The sequence below is a fragment of the Sceloporus undulatus genome, chromosome 4 (assembly GCF_019175285.1).
Source record: "Sceloporus undulatus isolate JIND9_A2432 ecotype Alabama chromosome 4, SceUnd_v1.1, whole genome shotgun sequence".
Lineage (NCBI taxonomy): Eukaryota > Metazoa > Chordata > Lepidosauria > Squamata > Phrynosomatidae > Sceloporus > Sceloporus undulatus.
This window is the reverse complement of record NC_056525.1, coordinates 39603011-39629957: the sequence shown is the minus strand read 5'-3', so window position 1 is coordinate 39629957 and position 26947 is coordinate 39603011. Positions and strand designations below refer to the sequence as shown.

The 26947-nt window shown below is 41.9% G+C and overlaps 1 protein-coding gene across 2 annotated transcripts in view; it reads left to right on the top strand.

Moving 5' to 3' along the window:
* The window catches only part of RALY (RALY heterogeneous nuclear ribonucleoprotein), a 330954-nt gene that overhangs the window by 246950 nt on the left and 57057 nt on the right, over positions 1-26947 (top strand). The window lies entirely within an intron of this gene.

Below are 26947 nucleotides of genomic sequence, written 5' to 3'. Positions count from 1 at the left end.
GTTGTGGCTCCTTTGGGACTTGGTTTGTTCTGACCCTGTGCAGCTGTGCAGCTGTGCAGCCCAGAGGACGTCGCCAGCCCGGACCATCTCAGCACCGCTACTGTGCATCTGCACAGCTGCATAGTAAGAGTGGGGGGGGGGTTGTAGCTCTTGTCAGCTAAGTTCCATCTATAGGGGAATAACGTTATTTTTTGTATCCCTCTGTTTTGGGGTTTTGTCCGTGTTAGTGGGGTTGAAAGTACATATGGGATGTGGAAAGCTTGGTGAGGTGGTGGATGATTATGATAATGCTATGGGAGCTCCTATTGAAGTTGTGTGGGGCAAGGGGAGGTATGGCGGTAGGAGAGTGGAGGTACAATGGAAAGGAAGGCGAGATCGATGCGTAATATCTATCTCACCTTCCGTCCACTCTCCTAACCAAAGAGATCTGAGGGCCAGTCCAACCGTACCACAAACCCTGTCTCTGCTCCTGTGCAATGCCAGGTCCATAAAGAACAAGACCCACATAATTTATGATCTCCTAGAAGATAAGAACTGTGACCTGGCTTGTATCACTGAAACCTGGCTGGGGCCTAAGAGCAAAGCAGTGTGGGCACAGGCCCTTCCAGCCGGGTACTCAGTCAAGGACCAGATCAGGTTAGGTGGGCGGGGGGGGGGTGGCCTTGATCCATAAGAACATCTTATGCTTAACCAGGAAACATGTCCGGAAAATGGACTTCATTGAGTGTATTTACCTGACCCTGAAGGTCAGAGACAGCCTGGGGATTCTGTTGGTCTACCGGCCACCCCGTGCACTAACAGACTCCCTGGCCGAGCTGACACAACTGGTCTCGGAGCTGGTGTTGGAGTCCCCGAGGCTTCTTGTCCTGGGGGACCTCAACTTCCCCTCCGAGGCCAGTCATGTTCCAACAGGTGCGGCACGGGAGTTCGTGGCTTCCATGACTGCCATGGGCCTGTCTCAACTGGTCTCAGGGCCCACCCATCGTGCTGGTAATACCCTCTATGTCGTCTTCAGTACGGACATGGATACTCCGTGGGCAGAGGTATCTAATATCTCTGCCCTGTCATGGACGGACCATTTCCTGGTTGAGGTTTGGCTCAAGGCTTCTACCTATAGCCCTCCTGGGGGTGGAGGACCTATAAGGCTGGTCCACCCTCGAAGGCTGATGGAACCCAAAAGGTTCCAAGAAGCCCTAGAGGGGTATATGGTTGGAACTGACGGCGACTCTGTTGATGCCCTGACTAACATCTGGGATACTGATCTCTCCAGGGCTATACACAGTATCGCTACCAAGCGTCCTTTCCGGCCTGCTTCCAAAAAACAACCCTGGTATATGGAAGATCTCAGGGAAAGAAAGTGGGCTGTGCAATGACTAGAGCGCAACTGGCGAAGACATCAGCACTTAGCCGACAAGGCACTCCTAGAGTCTCTTTTGAAGGCCTACAGAGTGGCAATAAGTGCAGCTGAACATTCATTTTATGCTGCATGTATTGCGTCTGCGGAGTCGCGTCCGGCAGAGCTGTTCAGGGTAGTGAGGGAGCTAACTCATCTGCCCCCACCCCTGAACCAACAAAAGCCTGCTGTGACAGATTTAACAACTTCTTCACGGATAAAATCTCTCGGATAAGGGCTGATCTCGACGCCAGTGTTTATTCAGAACCAAGAAGAGAGGTGTCCAGAGCTTCCGTGGACTCTGTTAAACTGGATCATTTTGAGTTTGTTAGTACCGAGGAAGTGGACAAGATCCTTGGAAGCGTTAGGAAGACGACATGCTCTCTCGATCCCTGCCCCTCATGGCTAGCAGCTCAGGGGGGGGTCTGCGGTGACAACCTTGTTGCATCGCATAATTAATACATCTCTAAGAGAGGGACAGTTTCCATCTTCACTGAAATTAGCAGTTGTAAAACCTCTGCTGAAAAAACCCTCCTTAGACCCCCTGATTCATAATAACTATCGGCCTGTATCACTGCTGCCTTTTTTGGGGAAGGTGATCGAGAGAGCGGTTGCCTTCCAGCTCCAGGCACTCTTGGATGAAACGGATTTTCTAGACCCATTTCAAACTGGCTTCCGGGCGGGCTATGGAGTTGAGATTGCCATGGTCGCCTTAGTCGATGGTCTCCGTCTGGGCATGGACAGGGGAAGCGTGTACCTGTTAGTGCTTTTGGACATCTCAGCAGCTTTTGGTACCATTGACCATGGTATCCTTCTGGAACGCCTGAGGGAGTTAGGTATCGGTGGCACTGCACTCCAGTGGTTCCGTTCCTACCTCTCAGGCAGATTCCAGATGGTGCAGCTGGGGGAAGTTTGCTCCGATAAGAGGGCGCTTACATCTGGTGTCCCTCAAGGAGCTATTCTGTCCCCATGCTATTGAACATTTACATGAAACCACTGGGAGAGATACTCTGATGACACCCAAATATACTTCTCTGTGTTCCGACTGATGCAGTGACAAGGGATGGCATCTCTCCTCTAAATGCCTGCTTGGAGTCGGTAATGGGCTGGATGAGGGAAAACAAATTCAGCCTGAATCCAGAGAAAACGGAAGTACTGGTGATAGGTTCATCAGGCCCGGGTAGTGGAATTTGTCCACCTGTCCTGAATGGGGTCACGCTTCCCCTGAAGGACTCAGTTCGCAGTCTGGGGGTGCTTCTGGACTCGTCGCTCCAATTGACATCTCAACTGGATGCGACGGTCAGAAGCGCTTGTTATCAGCTTCGGCTGATACGCCAGCTGCGACCCTACCTGGATCAAAGGGACCTTGAAACTGTAGTACACGCTCTGGTAACCTCTCAATTGGATTTCTGTAATGCGCTCTACATGGGGCAACCCTTGTATCAAACCCGGAAGCTGCAGATAGTGCAAAACATGGCAGCGAGATTGGTCGCTGGTGGTTCCAGGTCAGACCATATAACACCTATTTTGAAAGATCTCCATTGGCTGCCTATTTGCTCCCAGGCACAATACAAGGTGTTGGTTATTACCTATAAAGCCCTAAATGGCTTGAGCCCAGGGTACTTGGAGGACCGCCTCTTCCCATATAATCCGCCCCGCACACTCAGGTCTGCAGGGAAAAACTTGCTGGAGGTCCTAACTGCGCGTTTTGTGAGGACCTCACAACGGGCCTTTTCAATCTCGGCCCCAAGAATATGGAATAATCTCCCTGATGAGCTCCGCTCCACCACATCTTTGGACTTGTTTAAGAAGAATCTCAAGGCCTTCTTCTTTTCCCAAGCTTTCCCCCCATGAGATGTGACTTTGGTTTTCCCCCTCTATTTGGTAACGACTCTGGCTATGTTTTTCTGGATTCCCCTATTCAGCTACTCGAGTATTAGTTTTATATGCTGTTTTATATATTGTTTTATCTGTTTTATTGATTATTGTAATTTTATCTGGATTTGTACGCCTCTTTGATCTGAATTGAAAAAGCGGGATAGAAATAAACTATTATTATTATTATTATTATTATTATTATTATTATTAGGCAGTGAAACAGAAATTAATTTGCTTCTGAACAATGCCTTATTCCTTCCACTCCTTGGATTCTTGATAAGGTAAAGTCCCTCTGCACATCAGTGCTTCTTTATCATTTACACACTGTATTGTTTATTATCATCACTTATCATGTTTCAGAGAAAAGAGCCACTGGGGCTACCTCTTCTATCTTTTCTTTGTCTATGGTGATTGCTTTGTTCAAAGTCAATTGGTCCTTCTTCAGCTTTACATACTAGTCACTGCCTTTGCATGCTACCTGCCTTGTTTCAGTAGTGTGGCCTCGATTTTGAGCAGGAGCTATGGAAAAGAAAATGAGAGATTCTGTAGTTCTGATTCAGAGGTTTTGCCCACATGTTCTCCCCACATCTACACAAATGGTGAGGCCATGGTGCTTGGGGAAGAGACAAACATCTGTAGGGACAGAACCTTTGCATATACAGCTTTGCATGAGAAAGCATCGATGCAATCAGGAACTCACATAAGGTTTTCATAGAATCATAGAATTGTAGAGTTGGAAGAGACCACAAGGGCTATCCAATCCAACTCCCTGCCATGCAGGAAATCTAAATCAAATCAACCCCCGACAGATGGCCATCTAGCCTCTGTTTAAAGACCTCTAAGGAAGGAGACTCCACTACACTCCAAGGGAGTTTGCTCCACTGTCGAACAGCCCTTACTCTCAGGAAGTGCTTCCTAATGTTGAGGTGGAATCTCTTTTCCTGGAGCTTGCATCCATTGCTCCAGGTCCTTGTCTCTGGAGGAGAAGAAAACAAGCTTGCTCCCTCATCAATATGACATCCCTTCAAATATTTAAACAGTGCTATCATATCACCTCTTAACCTTCTCTTCTCCAGGCTGAACATCCCCAGCTCCCCTAAGTCATTCCTCATAGGGCATGGCTTCCAGACCCTTCACCATTTTAGTCACCCTCCTTTGGATATGCTCCAGTTTCTCAATGCCCTTTTTTTAATTGTGGTGCCCAGAACTGGACACAGTATTCCAGGTGGGGCCTGACCAAGGCAGAATAGAGTGGCACTATTACTTCCCTTGATCTAGACACTATACTTCTATTGATGCAGCCTAAAATTGCATTGGCCTTGTTAGCTGCCACATCGCACTGTTGACTCATGTTCAACTTATGGTCTACTTGGACTCCTAGATCCCTTTCACATGTAGTGTCATTCAGCCAGGTGTCCCCCATCCTATATCTGTGCATTTCATTTTTCCGCCCTAAGTGCAGTACCTTACCTTTCTCCATGTTGAATTTCATTTTGTTAGCTTTGGCCCAGTTTTCTAGTCTGTTCAGGTCATTTTGAATCTTGATCCTGTCCTTTGGGGTATTAGCTACTCCTCCTAATTTGGTGTCATCTGCAAATTTGATAAGTATGCCCCCAATTTTGTCCTCCAAGTCATTGATAAAGATGTTGAATAGCACTGGGCCCAGGACGAAAAGGTGCCATTGTTCAGCACCCTTTGGGTTCGGCCAATCAACCAATTACAAATCCATGTAACACTTGCCTTGTCTAGCCCACATTTTACAAGCTTGTTTGCAAGAATATCATGGGGAACTTTGTCAAAGGCCTTACTGAAATCAAGATATACTATATCCACAGCATTCCCTTCATCTAACAAGCTGGTAATTTTATCAAAAAAAAGAGATCAAAGATTTTGTGTTGATCATACATCTGTAAAGTGCAAACCTTGCAAACTTCTTATGTTTACTTCTGTCTGTAAGTACCAGAAGGCAGGGCTAATCAATGCAGAGATCTGGCTACTTTCTAAAGTTTCACTCCCCCACTCCCCATGCTCAAAGCATGAGTAAAACATCCTAACTGGGATTCAGCTACAGAACTGCTGAGTTCCCTCTTGGTCAATCAATTATCTGGGTTGTTGGAAACTTGTTACAGTGTCAAACTAAGGTATGGGATGAAAAATCATGTTTCCTATTTTGTGAACAACTGTGATAAGAAGGAAATAACAGCTGGGCCATGTGTTGTCTTTGCACGGAAATAATGAGAGCCTTCTGCAAAGAGGGAGGAATAGGGGTTCTTGTCTTCTTCTCTGACAGTTCATCACTAAGACAGTGGCCTCTGGGGGCTTTAAGGCACCTGGCTCTCAATTAAATAGCTAATCTGTGAAGCAAAACACTTAACGCCAGGAAGAAAAAATAGCTTATCAAGTAAACCAGCTCTGGCCTTAGGCCATCAGTGAGAAGAACATCAATAATTTTAAAGGATTCCAGCATGGTGGGAAGCAGCAGCAGTGCACCTTGCCAAATGCCATTCAACATATCACACAGAATAAGGGAACAGACTGAAGTGGCAGAATCTAGATTCTACCATTTTTAGGATATAGTCCAAGGAGCCATGAACTGGGGGCCATGGACATCACGTTTCCCAGCCCTGATGCAAAGGCTCTCTGTTAGCTTCAAAGCCACTTAAATATATGTTTGCAAGTGTCAAATAGTCCTGTGGCAAAAGGTGACAGATCATAATGTCCTCTCCCTTTTCCATTTCAAGATCTTTAATATGAACTACTAGGAGCAACTGCGTGAAGTGGCCAATCATTCCAGTGGTTTCTCCCAGCCCTGAAAGTGAAAATGATACCTGAGCTGTTTGACCTTTAAGAATGCAAAGCTAATTTAATCTCATGTTAATTTTACCAGTCTCATACTCAGAGGATCTGCTTTGCTTTGGCATGTTTAATAGTGCATCATGATTAAGAGGGAGTTTTATTCTTGAGTTAGGAGATTATAATGGATGGCAAAGGAAGTGTTATAATAATCTCTAAAAGTGTGGAGTCCCTTGGCTATTCTTTCATAGTATTGCCTCTGCTAGATAAAACTTTTGTATAGTTTGTTATTAAGTAGAGATGTAATCCTTCACTAAGGTCAAAAACAGATGGCCCTAAAGGGGTAGCATTATGCCACCCCTTTGTGTGCCAGATCAGGCCGACAGCAACTGCATGCTGCAACCTCAATCTGGCATCTTCCTAATGTTTGGTTGGAAGCTCCTTGTTTGTAATTTGGACCTGTTGCTACAGATTCTCCAATAGTATCAGTATATGAAGTTGCTCTCCTCTCAGTCATCTCTTTTCCAAGCTAAACATGCCCAGCTCTCTCAAATATTCCTCATAAGGCTTGACATCCAGAACTTTTATCATTTTGTTTGCCTTCCTTTGGACACATTCTGTCAACTCATGTTTGGTGTGTAGTCTTCTAAGACACTTAGACTCTTTTTCAACTGTACCTCTATCAAGGCCTCTCCCCATACAATCCACCCCGCACACTCAGAACATCTGGGCAGCAGCTACTGAGGGTCCCAGGGGCTAGATTAGCCTCCACAGCGAGGAGGACATTCACCATCTCGGCCCCGACCCTCTGGAACACGCTGCCCATAGAGTTCCGCTCGGCCACCTCCCTGGCACAGTTCAGGAAGGAACTAAAAACCTTCCTGTTCAAGCAAGCATTCCCCGATACAAGTCCTAGTTAGTCACCCCCCTCTGACGGCAATGGTGAACTGGCTAGAAATGTATTTTAATGTAATTTTTAATTGTATTTTTTATTATTGTATTGTATTTCTGTCTGTTTATTATGTTGTACACCGCCCTGATTGTTAGAAGGGCGGTATAAAAATAAAGCTTTTATTTATTTATTTATTAAGGCAAACATCAGCCATTCTATATTTGTACATCTGATTTTTTTTCCTGAAGAAAATGGATAAAAGAGGCAATTTTATCCCTCTGTCATAGCACTAGAGCTCAAGTTCAGCCAATAAACTAGATAGACAGTAGATTTGGGATAGACTAAGTACTTTTTAATGGAAAAAAAAGCTAACATGCATTTTATGGTTACAATTTGTGATAATGACCACTAACTCAGACTAAACAGATCAATGGTAGGCAAAATCACCACTGAGCAACCTTCGTCCATTATCGCTAAATAAAATCCATTATAAGAGGCATCATGAATGTACATACTCAACGCTGGGAAGCAAATTACAGAATAGGGCTGCTACCTGGATCTTGCAAAATGGGTCATAACCACATGTTACTCCTGGCAACACAAGCCCATCTGGGAAATGCCATTGCAGTTTGGGAGGTGACAAAATTGCGCAGTGGTTGGCATGGCTGAAAAGATGGATGTTTCTAAAGGAGAAAATGGATGGATCCAAGATTACTGCTGGAGATTCCCTTAACTGTCAGTATACTGTAGTGGTGACACAGATTTCGGCTTTGTAAGCATCTTAGAAATGCCAACCATTTCTTGGTGCTCTAGTGTGAGAACAGTAGATTTCTGCTCTTTGCAGATTCTTGATACTATGGGTGCAGCTACACTATACAAATAATGCAGTTTTACACCATTTTAAGTGCTGGAGCTCCATCCTGTGGAATTCTGGGATTTGTACTTTCCCAAACTCTTTAGTCTTCTCTTCCAAATAATGCTGGTGCTTTACAAAACTCCCAGTGGTCCGTAGGATGGATCCATGACAGTTAGTGGTGTCAAACACTGCAGTGCAGATGCAGCCTATGCCTCCATCTATGCTAAAAATGTATATTTGCAAATAAAGATAAATATTTTTAAAAACACCTTCAGTGAACCCCTTTCAACCCAGATAAAAGCAATGGCCCTTGTTCCATCTTGATCAGAGATGTGGGAGTATAACCCACTGTGTCCACAAATTTACACTGTTGGAAATTATTTGCTCTCTGAACAAGTACTAAGAACAGGACATTAGCCCACTTTCCAACCACCTGTGATTAATGTATCTCATCCTTACAAATGCTTTCCTCCCCACAGAGTCAGCATCTGCTTTTTATTATGCTGGTATAAATCCAGAATAAATCTACTGGTGTTTGCTGATTTATACATGGTTTATCCCAGCGTCACTGAGAGTTTAATCTAACCCCATACTGTCTGAGTGGCTTACGTGACACAGTATTTGCAAGTACCTGTGGTATTTCATAATACTTGTATCAATGTTAAACAACACCTCAACCTACATGTTAACAAGCAGGTAATTAAAAAGACATTAAAGACATTCAGTTCTCCAGCATGTGTGTGTGTGTGCGTGCGTGCAGTAAATACTTAAAACAAATCTACAAAAATATGTCTTCAAATGACTAAATCCAGTGCAGGTGTTTTCAGCTAAAATGTCTTCCTGGTTCAGCATAATTAATTACCCTTACACTTTCCTTAATTGCTGCTAGAAATGTTAATATTCCCTACCTTGAGCATTTCCCTAGCCAAGGTTCTCCAGTCAGCAGCACAACTGACTGGAGAACGTTGACATGATATGCCAGTTTTAAAAGGAACTGGCTGTCAATGTTTCCCATCTGAATTCAAGGTGCTTGTGATGACATTTAAAATCCTAACCAGCTTGGGATCTTGATACTTGAGGAAACACCTCTCCCTGTGCGTGCCTTTACAAAGATTGAGATTTGGGGAGGGGGGGCACCTCTGTGTCCCACTAGTGAGATTAATACACTGTGTTGGGACATGGGAGAAGGTCTTCTCAGCTGTGGCACCCTAGTTGTGCATTGCCTTCCCCATGGAGCACCGACTGGTGTCAACACTCATGTCATTTCAGCATCAAGTTAAAACTTCACTGTTCACCAAAGATTTGGGCCTCATTAACTCATCCCAAATATGATTTAGATAGGTTTTTAAAACTTTTAAAATCGTTAACATCTGTTTTTATCTGTTTTTACTGAAGTTTAATATTTTAGTTAATTTAATTAGTTAATTGTTTTGAACTGTGTATACTGTTTTAATGCTTTGTGTAAGCCATCTTGAGATCTTTGATGGGGCATAAATATTTTAATAAATACATAAATAAACTAATAAACAAATAAGGTGGTTTTTAAAGGGCTCTGTTTTGTAATTCAGGAAAAATGAAAAGATTATATAGAGAGGTATTGGCTTGTAGCCTTGCCTGATGAAACATGGATGGAAGCCCCATTGCAAGATAGCTTAACAAGAGAGAAGCATTCATAGGTCACCTTATGGAGACAGAAAGACGATCCCCCCAAGCTGTTTTACGGCCTGGAACACAAAAGTCTACAATCTGTACCAATCAAAGTGCACAGTACCTAAAGCCAGGCAAGTTATTTTGGCACAGGAGGCAGAAAATTCTCTTACCTATTCCTGATACAATAATACAATACAATAATAAAAAAATTAAAAAACTGATTGTTTGTTGTCCTTTTATGGCACCCAAAATGTGTGTAGCTGCCTCACTCTGACTAATGATAAGGCCAGACTGACAAAAGGTGTGCTCACAAGACTTTCTCCCCGACTCCAGGAACTTGCTACCTTATTGTTTCTGTCATGTGATCAGAAATGGGTATATTTTATGATTTCACAAAACAACCAGTATAGGTTATGGGATTCAGCATCCTATGGGGCTGATTAGATATAGCACACAGAAGTCCATATTGACATTATTTTTCAATCACATTTGTAAATTTTAAATTATATAAGGGGAATACACATACACACATACATATTTGGCAAATCATATGTCAAGATGACTTCATACTTTATTGATGATACATTGCCTTCTGCATCAAAAAATGTACTCCATTCCTTTTTCCTTTTAATTTTATGCAGCTTACTAGAGAGAAAATGGATCTACTACCACGTTGCACAACTCCCAAGATGTTCCTAAGAACTTCATTTGTTTCTCCTATGAAAGGAACAATAAGCCACTATGGCTGATACCATGCTGGAGTTAATCTGCATACAGTGTGTAATACTCTCATTGCTACAATGCAATTATGCAGAGCATGAAATATTAATACAGAAAGGCTTAATGTTTTTTTCTAACTTGTCACAGTAAAGGGAGCACTAAGTAGTGTGAAATTATTACATCCTATATTTCACAAAAACTGCAAAGTGTTCCAAAAGGGGTGGACTTTTTCTTGCTAATGACTGATAGACTAATCTGTAAAGCCTACTCTCTTTTTTTGCAGATGCATAATGCTTTGTGCATGGTTTTTGCCAGGATTCCTAAACCAAATTAATAACAGGAATATGAAGAAAACTCCAAGAAAATTAGTCTGTAATTCTGTTTTCCTAGTACATCTGCCCTTTTGAATTTCAACTGATCTTGTGTCATTTTCCTGTATTGTTGTTTCTTGTGAGTTGCAGGCCTCAGATGCTTTGGTACATAAATAACATTGCCTGTTTTGTACTGACTTACAAGTTTTGTTATTTTGCAGTTGAATAAACAAAGGTTCTATTCTCATCAAGTTAACATGTTGCAAGCAGTGAGGAGTTTTCTGTAATACGTTCCTTTGGGAATTAATGGTGACACAAAGGTATTCCTTTTGTGATATACCAACATTAGTGGTAAGAGTATTACTTTCTTCATAGTATGAGCAGTCTGTTTTATTGTTTTTTTCTCATGGAAACTAAAGTACATTTTGAGGGGATTTTTCAAAGCTTAGACCATTTTCTTAGTTTTTAGTTTTTTTCCACACACACAAACACACACAAGAAACAAATATTCAAAAGCAATAAGTAACAATGAGTAATGGATAAAATAAAGAAAAGAGTAACAGTGAATGACTCCTTCTACAAAGTCAGTTTCCAAATTGATTTTGGTGTGTGATATGGCACACTACATAATTTTTATTGTAGAGAAAAAAGCAACAACAAAAAACAAGCTTCTTGGACCAAACTTTTGCATAAATGCACCACAAATCATACATAGAATATAAATATATCACCTGCACCTATTTGATCAAAACATATGCAATTCATCTATAAACATACAGTACTTAAAATTGGGGCTGACACATACCTCTGACAAATTATTCCACTTTGAGCAGAATTCATCATCACCCATTCTATTTCTCACAATGCATTGCTTTCAGTGAGCTTTATGGTCAGGTTATCCACATGCTTCTAGATCAGAGTTCAACATAACTGACAGAGAAGTCTTTGTTTATGGGCCATGCCAGCTAGTCAGATATCTGAGCTTTTGTAAATAAGATTGTTCAGGGCCCACTTGAATTTAGGAAGCATTTAGACTAATAGCAAAATGAGACTTTCTTAAGCTGGCACTTGAGATACTGGTATTAATGTTCTTTAGAGGGATAGAGTAGCAAGTCTGAAATAGGACCTTATTCATTTTGAGATATGAGGGAATGATTTCTCTCTCTTTTCTCAAGCCTAATGATAAAGATGAAAATCCACATGGTTGACTCTTTGAGAATAGCCTAGAGCAGACAGGATATGATGGCATTATCTGAGCAGATGGGGAGTTGAAACTAACCAGCATAAAATGCTAACTAGTGAGAATTTAAACAGCATTTTTGAAGATCCTTTACCCTGAAATGTCCAGCCACCTGAATGCTAATCAGAATAGTTTAACACATACCTGACTGAGTGCACATTCATTCATCACAGCAAATGGCAATACAATGCAATGAAATGTAATTTCTATGTGTGTGGCAAGTTCACATTGTTGGCAAACCCAACACAATGCAACTTTTATGCATCATGATACACAGATTTCATCCAATGTACAGCAGCTTGGCTTAAATCTTCTTCACATGTTTGGCAAGCAAAAAAAAAGTATGAGGGCTCTGGCACATTTTGAGGAATACCTGTAACTTGTGTTAAAAGTTCACTTTGCTATAAACTGAGCATAAGAAAAGAAAGTATAGTTCTGTAGGTAATCCTGAAAAAATTGGTTACTCATTTTAAAGATATTTATTACTTTGTTATTTTATTAGGGGCTATAATTATCTCTGAGGAAAACTGGGGTTTAGGGCCAAAATTGTATATCTTTGGAGAACCATCTTATCCCAAGGACCTCTGTGAGAATGGGCTTTTAGACCATCCCTAATTTTCTTTAAATATTCTTTCAAACATCCATCTACCACATCACTCTGAACACAACCCATCTCACCTGATTTTGGAAGCTAAACAGAGGCCCAGTACATACAGGCCTTTTAGGCGCCCTCGTCATGTGCTAGGGGTTGGCTGAGGGCGGAGCGTCCACACGCCCCTCAACCCTCGCACGTAGCGAGGGCGTAACAACGGCTGCGCCCTGTATACATGGGTGCCGCCATTGTTATGTAAGTGCTGTGTGGTGTGTGCAGGGCACTGCCCGGCACTTACATAACGAGTGCGGCACCATGGCTTCAAAAGAACCCACTTTTGTGGGTTCTTTTTCTGCCGGTGGGAAGCCTCACGGTTTGGCAGAAGAATAGGTGCCAGCAGGCCGCCCTTTTTGGGCAGTCTGTACCGCGCCAAAGTCAGGATTAGATAATATAGTACCTGAATGGGAGACTACCAGCCAGTACTAGTGATCACTTGGTAGGGATAGGAAAGAGTCTACCTAAAATTTGACAAACATCTGCCAATCAGAATTGATAATCCTGGGCTAGATAGAAGAATGGACTCATATCCTCCAACATTTCACAGATGAAAACTGGGACATGTGTGGCCAAGCAAAATCAAAGTATGGTCAACATGGTAAAAGCAATGAATGAGGAATGACATGTGAACTAAGAGAGGCTGTAGGAATGTGCTTTTGTCTCAACCAACTGGGAAGAGCAAGTTTTTGTTCCTTCCTCTCCTTTCTCTCCTGCTGAGTTAATCCACGTCCCCTGAGCCACCATGGCCAGAGACGTGCATTTGCTGCCCTCTTGAATGAGGCCAGCAGCCAATTAGATGTGGTGTTTCTACCCCACATCAGGGAAGGGTTGGGGGGTGGAGCTGAGGCTATTTAAGCCAGCACCACCCTTCCTTATCCCTCTTTGCAATTGTTGTCCCACCCTCCCACCTCAACTTCAGTGTGGCTGTGTTGGTTGCATTAAGGGCTGGGTAGGAATTTTTCTCCCCTTTCCAAGGGTTTTTTACCTACCCTTGTGTTGTTCAGGGACTTGGAAAATTGGCTTAGGTGTGGACTTAAATAGGCAGTCACTGGCTGTTGATGGGGGGAGAATTAGTTGTCGGGTGTACACCTATGGCACCCGCTTGGGGTGAAAGTTAGGCCTCTTAAACTTTCTCTTTAGGTCTTGTAACTAAGGAGAGAGCGAAAGAGACCTTCCTTAGGGCTGACATGGGATATAACCCTCAATCAAGTCCTGTGAGTTGAGTGAGGAAATCTCAGGATGGCGTTCCAGATGCGAGCTGGCTGGGGAGCAACCCAGTCATGGGTTTTTCCACGGAGCTCAGGTGTTTCGCCCAGGGGAAGCTGAGGAGGTGGTCTGAGGAATAGACCACCTGCTACAGCTGCTCCCATACCAGGGACCTTATCGCACACACAATTTTAAACATTCTGGGGACCAAAGGAGGACACTCGTGTGCGCACACGTACTGCAGAAAACGGAGTTTATCGCACACGAATACATCCTCCAAGAGGCCCTGTTCCGTCCCCTGGCACGCACCCGTTCGCGTCCAGTCCTGACGGGCATGATTTTTTGCTGACAGAAATCCATCCCATCAGGCAAAAATCACACCCGTCAGGACTGGACGCAAATGGGTGTGCACCGGGGGACGGAACAGGGCCTCTTGGAGGACGTATTCGTGTGCGATAAACTCCGTTTTCTGCAGTACGTGCGCACACACGAGTGTCCTCCTTTGGTCCCCAGAATGTGTGTGCGATAAGGTCCCAGGTTGCTCCCTTAAAATTTTATAGGTTTTCAAAAAGACAGTTAAATAGGTTAATTCAATAAAGTGGCCCATTTTACAACCCATATATAGGATGTGCCTGGTCTCTTATTTCAAGTTGGACCTTTTGCTCTTTTAACTCATTTTGCAGCAACTGAAATAAACTGAAGACAAAGCAAAAAGTGGGGGGATCGAGAAACTGGAATATTTTAAGAGCATCAGGAAAGGTAGGTCAACAGAATTAATTGGTATTTTTGTTACCACACTGGGGTAGTTGGACTTATGATGTCTGACATTGTATAGGGCAATTTGCTTTTTCCTAAACATCTGATTCTTCGCTAAAAGTCTTTTTTTAAAGAACTGACTGGTAAAATTGGACTTGTGGACAATGAGGAGATCCTTGGAGTATAAGGTCTTCTGAAAGGCCTGACTCTTATTGGAAAGGTTCATTTACTCACTCAGCAGCACTAGTCAATGCCATTTTACTAATGCCTTGGTAATATTTTCAGCAGAAGCTAGATGGTATAATAGATGATAGAGAACAGAAAGCCATAGCTATAAGATCTGGCTGTTTCCCAGGTGAAATAGTGAGAAAGCCCAGATGGCAAGGTCTGATTAATCGGAGTTTTAAGTTTACAATTCATTCATCAGTCAATTCCACAAACTAATTAGATAATTTTTCTTTATTCTTTCTCAATAGTTATCTCTGGTTAGCTATAGCATTATGAGCTCTATAGACAGGCTTCAAGGGACAAGTTCTGTTTTAATCATAGAATCATAGAATCGTAGAATCATAGAGTTGGAACAGACCACAAGGGCCATCCAGTCCGACCCTCGGCCATGCAGGAAATCTAAATCAAAGCATCCCCAACAGATGGCTATCCAGCCTCTGTTTAAAGAAATCCAAGGAAGGAGACTCCACTACACTCTGAGGGAGTGTGTTCCACTGTCGAACAGCCCTTACTCTCAGGAAGTTCCTCCTCATGCTGAGGAGGAATCTCTTTTCCTGGAGCTTGCATCCATTGTTCTGGGTCCTGTTCTCTGGAGCAGCAGAAAACAAGCTTGCTCCCTCCTCAATATGACATCCCTTCAGATATTTAAACAGGGCTATCATATCACCTCTTAACCTTCATTTCTCCAGGCTAAACATCCCCAGCTCCCTAAGTCGTTCCTCATAGGACATGGTTTCCAGACCCTTCACCATTTTAGTCGCCCTCCTTTGGATATGCTCCAGTTTCTCAATGTCCTTTTTTAATTGTGGTGCCCAGAACTGGACACAGTATTCCAGGTGGGGCCTGACCAAGGCAGAATAGAGTGGCACTATTACTTCCCTTGATCTAGACACTATACTTCTATTGATGCAGCCTAAAATTGCATTGGCCTTGTTAGCTGCCACATCGCACTGTTGACTCATGTTCAACTTATGGTCTACTTGGACTCCTAGATCCCTTTCACATGTAGTGTCATTCAGCCAGGTGTCCCCCATCCTATATCTGTGCATTTCATTTTTCCGCCCTAAGTGCAGTACTGTACATTTCTATGTGCTAAAATTCATTTTGTTAGCTTTGGCCCAGCTTTCTAGTCTATTCAGGTCATTTTGAATTTTGATCCTATCCTCTGGAGTATTAGCTATTCCTCCTAATTTGGTGTCATCTGCAAATTTGATATGCCCCCAATTCTGTCATCCACGTCATTGATAAAGATGTTGAATAACACTGGCCCCAGGACAGAGCCCTGTGGGACCCCACTGGTCACTTCACTCCAGGATGAAAAGGAGCCATTGTTGAGCACCCTTTGGGTTCGGCCAGTCAACCAATTACAAATCCATGTAACAGTTACCTTGTCTAGCCCACATTTTACAAGCTTGTTTGCAAGAATGTCATGGGAAACCTTGTCAAAGTAGAGTTTATTGTTTTGATTATTGTTTGATAATCAGGTTTCGTTATTTTATTTAGATAGTTAATCAGATCCTTGGCAGTTCTCAATGCATGTAGAGTACTTTGGTCTGCAAAGATGGAAAAAGGAAGGCCCTATACAGACTGACCCAAAAGGCCAACGTTTGGGCAAAGTTGGGGCGTAGCTTTCTGATGTCACATGCCCTGACTCCATCCCCAGGACACCATGATACCGTGCATCACTCCAGATGGTGCATGACATCATGGCATGCCTCTAGCACTTTGTCCAGACAACGCAGTGCTGAAGGGGCACCATACCGCTGTGCCACCATTGCTATGGCGCACTTTGGAGGGTGCAAAAAGGAGCCGCTTTTTGTGGCTCCTTTTTACACCCTCCAAAGGCTGGATCGGGGCTGTGATGTGAGGTTGCTGTGGCCCCAATCCAGCCAGGAAAGGGGCGGCTTCCCACCCCCCCTTATGGGCAGTCTGTAGAGCCCCGAAGTCTCTTAGCTTAAGATCATTTGTTAGTCCCAGGTAGGATAGAATCAATGGGAACATAGTAAATCATCACTTGTAAAAGCTGATCTACTCTAGCTGAAACTATCACATGCATTTAGGACACTGTATTCTATCTGTCCCTACATTTTTGGAAGTGAGCAACCAACAAACATTATTAGCCATTTCAAATAAATATAAAGAAAATGTGAGAGAAAAGTGATGAGCTGGTATGCAGCCCCTACCTTCCTTTGTATTTGTCTTTGCCACCATCTACACATGTAGAGCACAACTTTTAAAGGGCCAAACCTGTCCTGTCCATGGAAATATGCCCTTGTGGTCCTGATTTCCTAGGGTTTTTAAGTACAGAGAGAATCTCCTAAGGAGATAAAAGAGTTTTCTCCTTTGAAAATAATCTCTCTGAGTATGGAGGGTGACAGAAATGATAGCTAAACCCAGCCCCCCCCCTCCCCCAAAAAAATAGTATGCCCATAATCCAATACTCTTCCCTCCACATTCATTTGATCCATATTTAGAATGCCTGAAAAGGGCTACAGTTAATGCGTTCTTCAACATGCTAATTGCTACTAGCATAAAGAAGATTAAAATCAGGCTGATGTAATTAAACCAATTTTATTCTTGAAACATATTTTTCATCAATTCAATATCTTGTAAAAGCTGTTGTTGGCACTGTGGGAATATTTTATGCCTGTTGCTACTTCTCAGTGGAATTTATAGCTGAGCCTGCTAGACTGAAAGAAACACAATACTGTTGGCCCTCTGTATCCATGGATTCTTTATCCACTGATTCAGCCACCCATGGCTTGAATATATATATATATATATATATATATATATATATATATATTCCTAAAAGCAAACCTTGATTTTGCACCATTATACTGTATAACGGATAGCCATTTACTATGCCATTGTATATAACAGGACTTGCACATTCATGGATTTTGGCATCCATGGGGATTATAGAATAATAGAGTTGGAAGAGACCTCAAAGGCCATCTTGTCCAACCCCCTCCCATGCAGGAATACCCAATCAAAACATCTCCAACAGATGGCCATCCAGCCTCTGTTTAAAAACCTCCAAAGAAGAACATTCTACCACACACAAGGGAGTGTGTTCCATGTCCTAGTCTCTGGAGCAGCAGGAAAAAGATTTTCTGCTTCCACCATATGGCATCCCTTCAAATGTTTAAACAGGGCTACCATGTCACCCCTTAACCTTCTCATCTCCAGGCTAAACATACCCAGCTCCTTAAGTCGGTCCTGATAGGGCATGGTTTCCAGACCGTTCAGCATTTTGGTCACCAGCTTGTCTACATGCTTTTTGAAATGTGGTGCCCTGGAATTGGTGTCCTAAAACCAACCCCGAGTGGATCCCAAGGTCCCACTGTATACATTCATTGAGATGATAGGATAATTGAAGGAATGGGCAGGAAAAACTGTGATTGTTCCTGCCCATTCCTTCAATGATCCCATCATCCACACAATACATTGGAATATGCGCCTCAGAATGTGGTGGAGCCTCCTTCTTTGGATGTGTTTAAACAGAGGCTGGATGGCCATCTGTCAGGAATGTTTTGACAGTGTATTCCTCTATGGTAAGGGGTTGATTAGATGACCCTTGTGGTCTCTTGCAACTCTATAATTCACCCTCACCTGCCTGTGCTTCATACCTGGAGACATACTTACCACACAGCTTGAATGAAAGCCAGATTATAGGAGCAAAGGATGGAAGGAGCTGTGGCTCGTTCAGTTTCTACTGTGGAGATTTTAAATCAGAATTTTAAGCAGCTGAGCCAGACTGCATGTTCCTGATGTAACAGTGACACCTACTGTTGAAGAGGAAACCAGCACAAGCACTGAAGAGGCCAAAACTAGTTGATGGTCCAAAACACACTGCAGAAATAATCCAGTTTGAGATAATAATAATAAGAATAAGAATAAGAATTTTATTTATACCCCACCTTTCCATAAATATGATCAAAGTGGCTCCCTTTAACTGCCCTGGCAAAGTGTTAGGGAATCCTGGGAGTTGTAATTTATTGTGGCACCAGAGCTCTCTGACAGAGAAGGCTAAATGTCTCACAAAACTACAGTTCCCGGGATTCTCTAGCATTGAGTCAGGGCAGTTAAAATGGTTTCAAACTGGATTATTTCTTTAGTATGTTTTGGATCAATTTTACCCAAACTCAGAGTTAGCAGACCCATACTTTGAACCTAGGGTGTTCAGAATTCAAGTATATATAATGAACCCTGACTTTGATCAACTTAAATTGTTACATTTTTGCAAACAAAATTGAAATTAATTATGAGTAAATTTCTGACTGTGCAGTCTTGGTGTATGTGGAGATGTTGCTTACTGTAACTGCTTAGATGATTCATGGGATTGTTGGAAAAATCCACTAAAGCCTGGATCAGACCGCCCAAAATGGTCGGCCTGCCAGTGGCCTACTTTCCTCTGGAGGGAAGCCGCAGCCGCCAAACCATGCGGCTTCTCTTCAGAGGAAAAAGAACCCGGGAAAAGCTGGTTCTTTTTCCACTGCAGGGTGGACGTAACAAGGGCAGCACACTCGTGATGTAAGCAACACACAGCAGTGTGCAGATGCTGCATGTCACTTACATCACAATGGTGGCTCCCATATACACGGGGCACCATCATTGTAATGCCACCCGTACGTAGTAGGGTTAGGGACCGTGTGGTTGCCGTGTGATCCCTAACCCTAAAATCAGCAAAGGTACGCCGCTTGTTGGCGGTATGTACTGCACCAAAATTCACATAGTAAATGTATTTGTAGCAAATGTGGTATAGTGGTTTGAGTGGTGGACTAGGACTCTAGGAGACTAGGGTTCAAATCTCCATTCATTCATAGAAACCCACTGGGTGACCTTGGGCAAATCACATTATCTCAGCCTCAGCAGAAGGCAAAGGCAAACCTCCTCTGAACAAATCTCACCAAGAAAACCCTGTGATATGTTCAGTTTAGGATTGGAAATGACTTGAAGGCACAAAATAGGAGTTATATGCACATTGTCAGAATATTTTAACTTTAACTCTTTCATTTCTCTTTTCTAAAGATACTGATCAATTTTTAGATTACATCTGGAAATATGCAATGGCTATTACAATAGGGAAAACTATTGGTTTGTACCCAGCCTTGTCCAAGTACACGTTACATGCTCTCATCAATTTTAGGGGTTTTTCCCTCCTTGCTTGTGTTGGACTTCTTCCAATGACTAGTAGCTGATTGTTGCTATAGCATCAATAAAATGTCCAAGTATTTTAAAAGTATGATTTGTCTCTTCTCCTGCTTGTTGCAACAGACCACCTGCTTCCACCTGAGGGCATCATATTGTTCTACTAATTTTATAAACCAAATACAAGTGACAGTGATTAGTAAGAGAAAACCATGAGAAGATGCGTGAAATCATGACACAGAGAGATAGGGAAAGAATGTTATACTAAGCACGTCATGTTCCCAGGGTGCTGTTCAGTGGCATGCAAGTTTGGCCATTAAAAAAACCACATTGGAATATGGTCCAGCTTTCATCCAAGTTCATAATGTTGAAATGAGCTACTCACCTGAAAAGTGAAACAGAGTAGAGGCTAGGCCTCCTTTACCCAGAATTCGAAAATCCAAAATTCTCCAAAATCGTCCACATGGGTGACTGAGATAGTGATATCTTTGCTTTCTGACAGTTCAGTGCACACAAACTTTGTTTCATGCACAAACGTATTAAAATATTATGTATAAAATTACCTTCAGTCTATGTGTATAAGATGTATAAAAAATTAATTTCACATTTAGACTTGGGTCCCATCTCCAAGATATCTCATTATGTATATACAAATATCCCAAAATCTGGGGGGGGGGGGGGGGAATCCAAAATACCTCTGGTCCCAAGCATTTCAGATAAGGAAGACTCAACATGTAGTTTCATTTCTTGTTAAACATTTTGTCCCCATGCAGACATTACTGGACAGTGCTGTGGTAGACAATTCTTAATATTTTATGACACAGATTGGTTTGATTATGTGTCATGTTTATCTTTCCCAGGATTCTGTTAGCTGGTTTCCCAGTCTATTCTTAAACTTCTAAAGGGGTGGGGAAATCCAAACTAATGCTCTCACCCACATTTATAGTAAATTCAGCAACTTGTTAAACTTTTAATTTGCCACTCTCCTTTCCAGGTCCAATGAATTATAGTAAAAACATTAACCTGTTTCTCTCAGATTGTATGATGGTGACCACAAAATTGGTATAGAGCTGGTAGTTTCTCACTGAAAACATTAGAAAAGGCAGGTCTATTCTGGGACAGCCATTAATCACTGTATTGTTTGGGCTGAATCAGGACTTTCTGTAGGCGTTGTATGATATGTCCTTGCAGTGGCTTTCTATCCACAGTAAACTTTCAACCCTACAGCAGTTAACCTTTGTGTACCAACCATAATACCTATGATGTAATATTAGCTTTCAGCTGCCATTATAAAGCTGAGGGCATTCCTTCTCCAACCTTTGAGAGAAACAAGGTAATGCTTTTACTGGGGTGAACTATAATTCACTGTTAGAGGGGAGTGCACTGAAATAGAAACCAGCACGTTTACTGAGGCTTTTAACAAGTGACCAGAAGGTTTTTTGCAATCAATCCGGTCAAAGCTTGATGAAAACTGGCATTCCCGTAGTGAGAAATAATTCACTCCTTTCCACTCTTCTCTTTCAGCTTGTCATGAGCACAGGGATGACAAGACTGAATGAAAACACATCAGATACTGAAATTCAGTGATAACTCAATGTTCAAATGGAGTCTGTAATGAGAACATGGCACCCAATGCAGGAATCAGTGCAGCACCCACTCAAAATAGAAAAGAAAAGAACATCCACAACTTGCTAGTAATATGCAGAGAGTTAGCTTACTTGTTCCTTTGTTAGAGTTGATCTCTGTTTCTAGAGCCTAAGAAAAGTTGGGGGGGGGGGGGTTCAAGCTGAATGAACCTCTGGAATAAGACAGTAAAGATAAATCAGGTGCCAGTTTTGATGTGGAAAACCAACAGGAAAAAATGGGAAAATACCCAGGAAGACAAAGATGTTCAAGAGATTTGATCTTTGCACATTCTGATATGAACAGGCCTGATCCCCAATATTTCTAAATTTGGTTATGGAGTCCTTGACTAAAAAATGTATCCAAATGCATTTATTAAGTATGTAAAGGGTTGTTGTTTTTTCCCTAAAGAAGGTGTGCTTGGGGTACATCTTTTGGGAAATAATTCATTTATAAATATGCATTTTGTGAGAAATGTGTTCATAGGTACTTAGGGGAATATATATTTACATTAAGAATTTTTTAAATTACAATTAAGATTTAGGAGATTATCACACATGCCTTTTAAACCATGATTCCAATGAGAAGGAAGCAGTATCACAATGCTGTTCACATGATGCCACTTCCCTCCCATCCCTAACCCATTTCTTTTCATTTACTGGGGAAACATGTGACTGAACTACCAATTGCGCAATGCCACAGGTGTGAAAAGTCACTTCCAGGGCATCTGCACAATTGGTAGTCACGTAGTGTCACTGTCCCCTCCTCCCCCCTTTCTCGCCTCCTCCTCTCCTCTCCTTTTATTTTTTTTTTCATTTTTTGCACAATTTTTGAGATGTGAAGCCTCAAATTTTTGAAAAATCCTTTTAAAAACTTTAAATCAGGGCTGCAGAGCTCCATGACTGCACAAAAAGAGTTCTTTTTTTTTTTTTACAAAAAAAGCAAAGACATGCTGGGTAAGGCATAAGGGGGAGAAGGGTGGCCTAAGGGAGGGGAGAGGAAGGAGCATGGTGCTGGCAGTAGCCCTGGTTGCAGAGATGGCTGCTCCAAAATTTGCCATTTTATTTTGGCTTGCAGGATTGCAGCACAAAAGGGGCTGGTGTGATAATGTCCTTGAATTTAAATTTTATCTCAAAATAAAAATACACAATGGGGAAACAGGACAGAAAAGTCACATGAAAGTAACATAGAAAGGAAGTGTCTTTCTAATCCTGTAGGTAAAAGTCATTTTATCAATACTAGGTAGGTAGCTTTTGCTTGGAAGGTACAGTATTGGACTGAGGCTTAGACCAGTGCTACTCAAAGTGCTAGTCGGCTGTAGTGTTAAGCAGACTAAGTCTTTAGGCATTCCATTAAGTGGTAGTCCACCGGCGGGTCCTCTTCCACAAGACACCGGCTGCCATTCACTGGAGAGTGTTGGAATAGTAACAAGATGTATAGTTGAGTCATTATAGGGTTAATGGTGAGCTACTGAGAATACAGATGATCTTCAACTGTGTATGTATAGCTCTAATCCACTTTTGAGTCTTCATAAGGCTAGCTTTAGTTGTGAGTTTCTCTCTCCCTCTTTTACTCACTTTTACTCACTCACTCTCCCTCTTTTACTCACTTAGCCTTCTTTTCTGTTGTATTGTATTTATGTTATTTGCTTCAATATAGTTTGTATTATCTGCTATTTTGTTATTGTGCTTGCCATTATTACTATATGTTTATTTTGTATCCTGTATTGGTTTTATATACTTTTGTTATATACCTTGTTTGTTATCCTTTTAAACAAACATAGATAAAGCTTATTTATAATACACTTTGTTTTGGTCTTTTGAAATCCATTGTTTAAAGAGAGAGTTTCTAGAAAAAGGAAGTGAGTCAAATGTAACTAATGGGCATGATGTATTAATAGTCTCTGGCACATTGATGGATAGTTAAAGAACACATATGTGGACAACCATCTTATTCAAATGACCACTGTAAGAATGGGCATTTAGTCCCCTCCCTAATTTTCTTTCAATGTTCTTTAAAAGTTCTCTCCACCACATCACTCTGAATGCCTGCCATCTTACCTAATTTTGGAATTTAAATAGGGTCAGGCTTAGTTAGCACATGGATGGGAAACAGCCTGGCAATACTAAGGCTCTTCAGGTCAGACTAGAAAAGAATCCTGCCTGAAACCTTGCAGAATCTCTGCCAATCAGAGTTGACAATATTGTGCTAACTGGAAGAATGCTCTCATTCAACATAAGAAGTTTATCACACTAGGGAGATCCTGAAGAAAAACAGGATTTAAACAAGATATGATTCTTTTTTTAAAAAACCCACAAATACCCCAAGTTTATCAGACGACATCACTGTTAAAATGAAATAACGTGAACTTAAACTGAATGTAGAGCAGAGAATACAGGCAGCTTTTTACTTTTGGAACTTCCTGAAAGTAAAAAGCTGCTGGTTTTCTCTGCTTTACATTTGGTTTAACTTCACGTTATTTCACTTTGGGGGTCATTTTGTGTGATAAACTTCCCACATTTGCAAGTTTCCTTTAAATCTAAATCTCTTTTAAATCCTGTTTTTCTTCGGGATCTCCCTAGTATGATAAATTTATAAGATACTTTTCTATAGTGACTACTCAAAGTGGTGTTCCATGGATCAGCTATCAGTTCCTGGGGAGCTTCTAGGAAAGTAAGGGGTTGTACAGACAGTCTCTAAGGGACTGTGCAATGCCACCCCTTTCCTAGCCAGATAAGGGCCACAGCAACCGCACATCATGGTCCCAATCCAGCCTTTCCAGAGAGCAAAAAGGAACCACAAAAATGGCTCCTTTTTGCACCCTGGAAAGGGCACGATAGCCACAATGCCGTGGCTATACAGCACTTCTTCAGCGCTGCATCGTGAGGACACAGTGCAGGAGGAGCGCTATGATGCCGCATGCCATGTGGAGTGGCACGCAGCTTCATGGTGCCCTGTGGCAGAGTCAGGATGTGCATCATGTGTACACAATGTCCCGACTCTGCCCCCCAGCCAGCCTTAATAGCCAGTCTGAAGAGCCCCTAAGAAACAATTGCAGATGGACCTCCTTAATCACAGATTCTTTATCCATGGATTCAATCATCCATGGCTTGAAATTATTTTTAAAAAATATATAAATTCTAAATAGCAAACCTTGCTTTTGCTATTTTATATAAGGGACACTGTTTTATTATGCCATTGTATTTATGGGACTTGAGGATCCAAAGATTTTGGTATCGACAGGGGGTCCTGGAACCAAACCCCAGTAGACAACAAGGATTCACTTTATAGATAATGTGCATAATATGGTAACAGTCCTTGGCATATTGTGGAATAGCATAAGAAGCACTGAGGCAGAGTAGCAGTCATTTACATTTTTCATCAGTGAATATTGTCATTACTTTGGGAAAAGGGAACAGGTGCAGTAAAATTTCAATATTCACAGGTGTATGATAAATAAATCAGATATTCTTGTTTGTTTTTTCATATTGTGATCTGAAGTAGTAACTATAAATACAAGATGGCTGATTGGCTGGCTGCATAGCCTCTGTAGTCTGCCTTTAAGTAGTTCCAAAGACGTGAAAATGGAAAAATGCAGAAGAAGTTTATCATTTGGGGCAATTCATAGCTATCAAAGCAGAAGCCTCAATTTCCTTGAGGTCTGTTAGTCATGCTATACTATATGCCATGTATGCAGAGTATGGAAAATTATTTTTAAGATAACAGTTCCTAGTATCTTCCAGCCAGTAACTTTTCTATTTTCCCAATTTATGGTCCACATACTCTGGTTAATATGGCCCATGGGATGTTGCTGCAATCATGTCTATTCCAAAAAGAATTGAAAGGAAGGAACAAAGGAATAAATCATAGCAAAGCCACCATGTTGTTGTTGCTTTTAAGGCCATTGTGCAATGTGATTTTCTGCACACTTACTTGGAAATAAGTTCCACAAATTGCAGCCTTACTCTGAAGAAGCAAAACCAAGGTTTCCATTGGAATATAGCAGAAAATTTTTTACATATTCCTATCTTGTTAGAACATAAGTGTCGTCTGCACTTCCTCATACCCATGCATAAGCATGCTCCATGCAGTGCTGTGCTTTAAGGAAGCATTCTACCAAAGATCAGCAGAAAGGTGGCATATCTGATAAAGATGAATAGCTTCCTCAATCTGATGTTTAAAACTACCATCTGGGAGCTGAGCTCACTGACAGTCTGTTGTGTTGACATTACATTGTGGGAGTGAAAACGGAAGCTAATGTCTGACTCCCATGATCTGTTTGGATTGTGTATGCAGAGTACAAATCTATTCAGATTGATCTGAGAGCATGAATGATTCATAAGGCACAAGAGCAGTGAGAAAGGTGAATTTGACGTGCCCAATGGAATTCCAAGGCCAACTCTGCTCTGCATGTTGAAAGCAGTGTTCATTTCTTCTCACTATGACTATGCACAATCAAAGTGGCAGTCAAAAGAATCTCGGAGAGCAAGATCCCAGAGCTATCCATGTGACTGCTGTAATTGCTTGGAAAAGATTTGAACTGTGTGAAAAGAACAATATGAAGACATACTGTCAATCAGTATGAACATGATCATACAAGGGATGTTTGTATGGGAGAGAGAGAACTGCAGAGGCTTTGACCCTAGGTCCACAGGCTCCAGAAGGGAGGCAGGGAGAACTGATTTGGTGAGGCATATTGAAAGGCACAGAGGTGTTAACACCCACTTCTTCACCTCCCCAGGAAACAGCCTTTAGCTGTTGTGTTTTCTTTGATAAAGAAAAGAGAAGTTAACTGAATCTCTTCCATTGCTGTTGTCTGCTTCTTTATTCTAATCTTCAAAGTGGGAGCTCTCCTAGATGGGAACTGGGGAAGGTGAAAGTTCCGTGACATTTATTGGGGTTTCCAAAAATAGAGCAAGGATTATAAATGCTTCAGCTTGGCACTACCTTTCCATGATGGTGGGATTGTATGTTCCTGTGAGGCAAGATTCATTTTTCTGGTAGACCTACTCTTGATTGGGTCTCCCACATCAGACAGGCTTTTGCTGAGAAGCCAGACTAAATGTGCCAAACAGCTACTAGGCATCAACAATATCAGCAATGAACTCCATTAAACCTTTATGGTTTAGGACTCAATTTTACTGGACAGAATTAATTTACAAATTCCTGAAGTCCAAAGGTTTCATTTGCCTCCTGGGACCATGGGTGGCTACATCCTTTCTACCATGCCCTCCACCGCCACCCCTCATATGTCATAGGACATCTTACCTCATTTCTGACCTGCAGAAGGCCTTTCTTCAACACCAGAAGTAACTAGATGGTAACTTGCAGTTTTGAAAAAGTCCACCACCACCACCACCACCACCCTGGCACCCTGGCCTAAAACACACTGGGGAAAGGGTGATGAAATGATATTGAACACACAATTGTCTGTTTTAATTTTGCTCACCTGTGACCTAGGGGCAAAAGCAGAATAAGTGTAGGAAGGAGCTTGGTAAAAGGGCTGAATGCAAAAGTCTAGCTTGTACATTTTGTTTGCAGTTTCTGTTGCCTTTTTTAGTATGCACAGAAAAAAGGAGAACTGAACTGTACATCTGA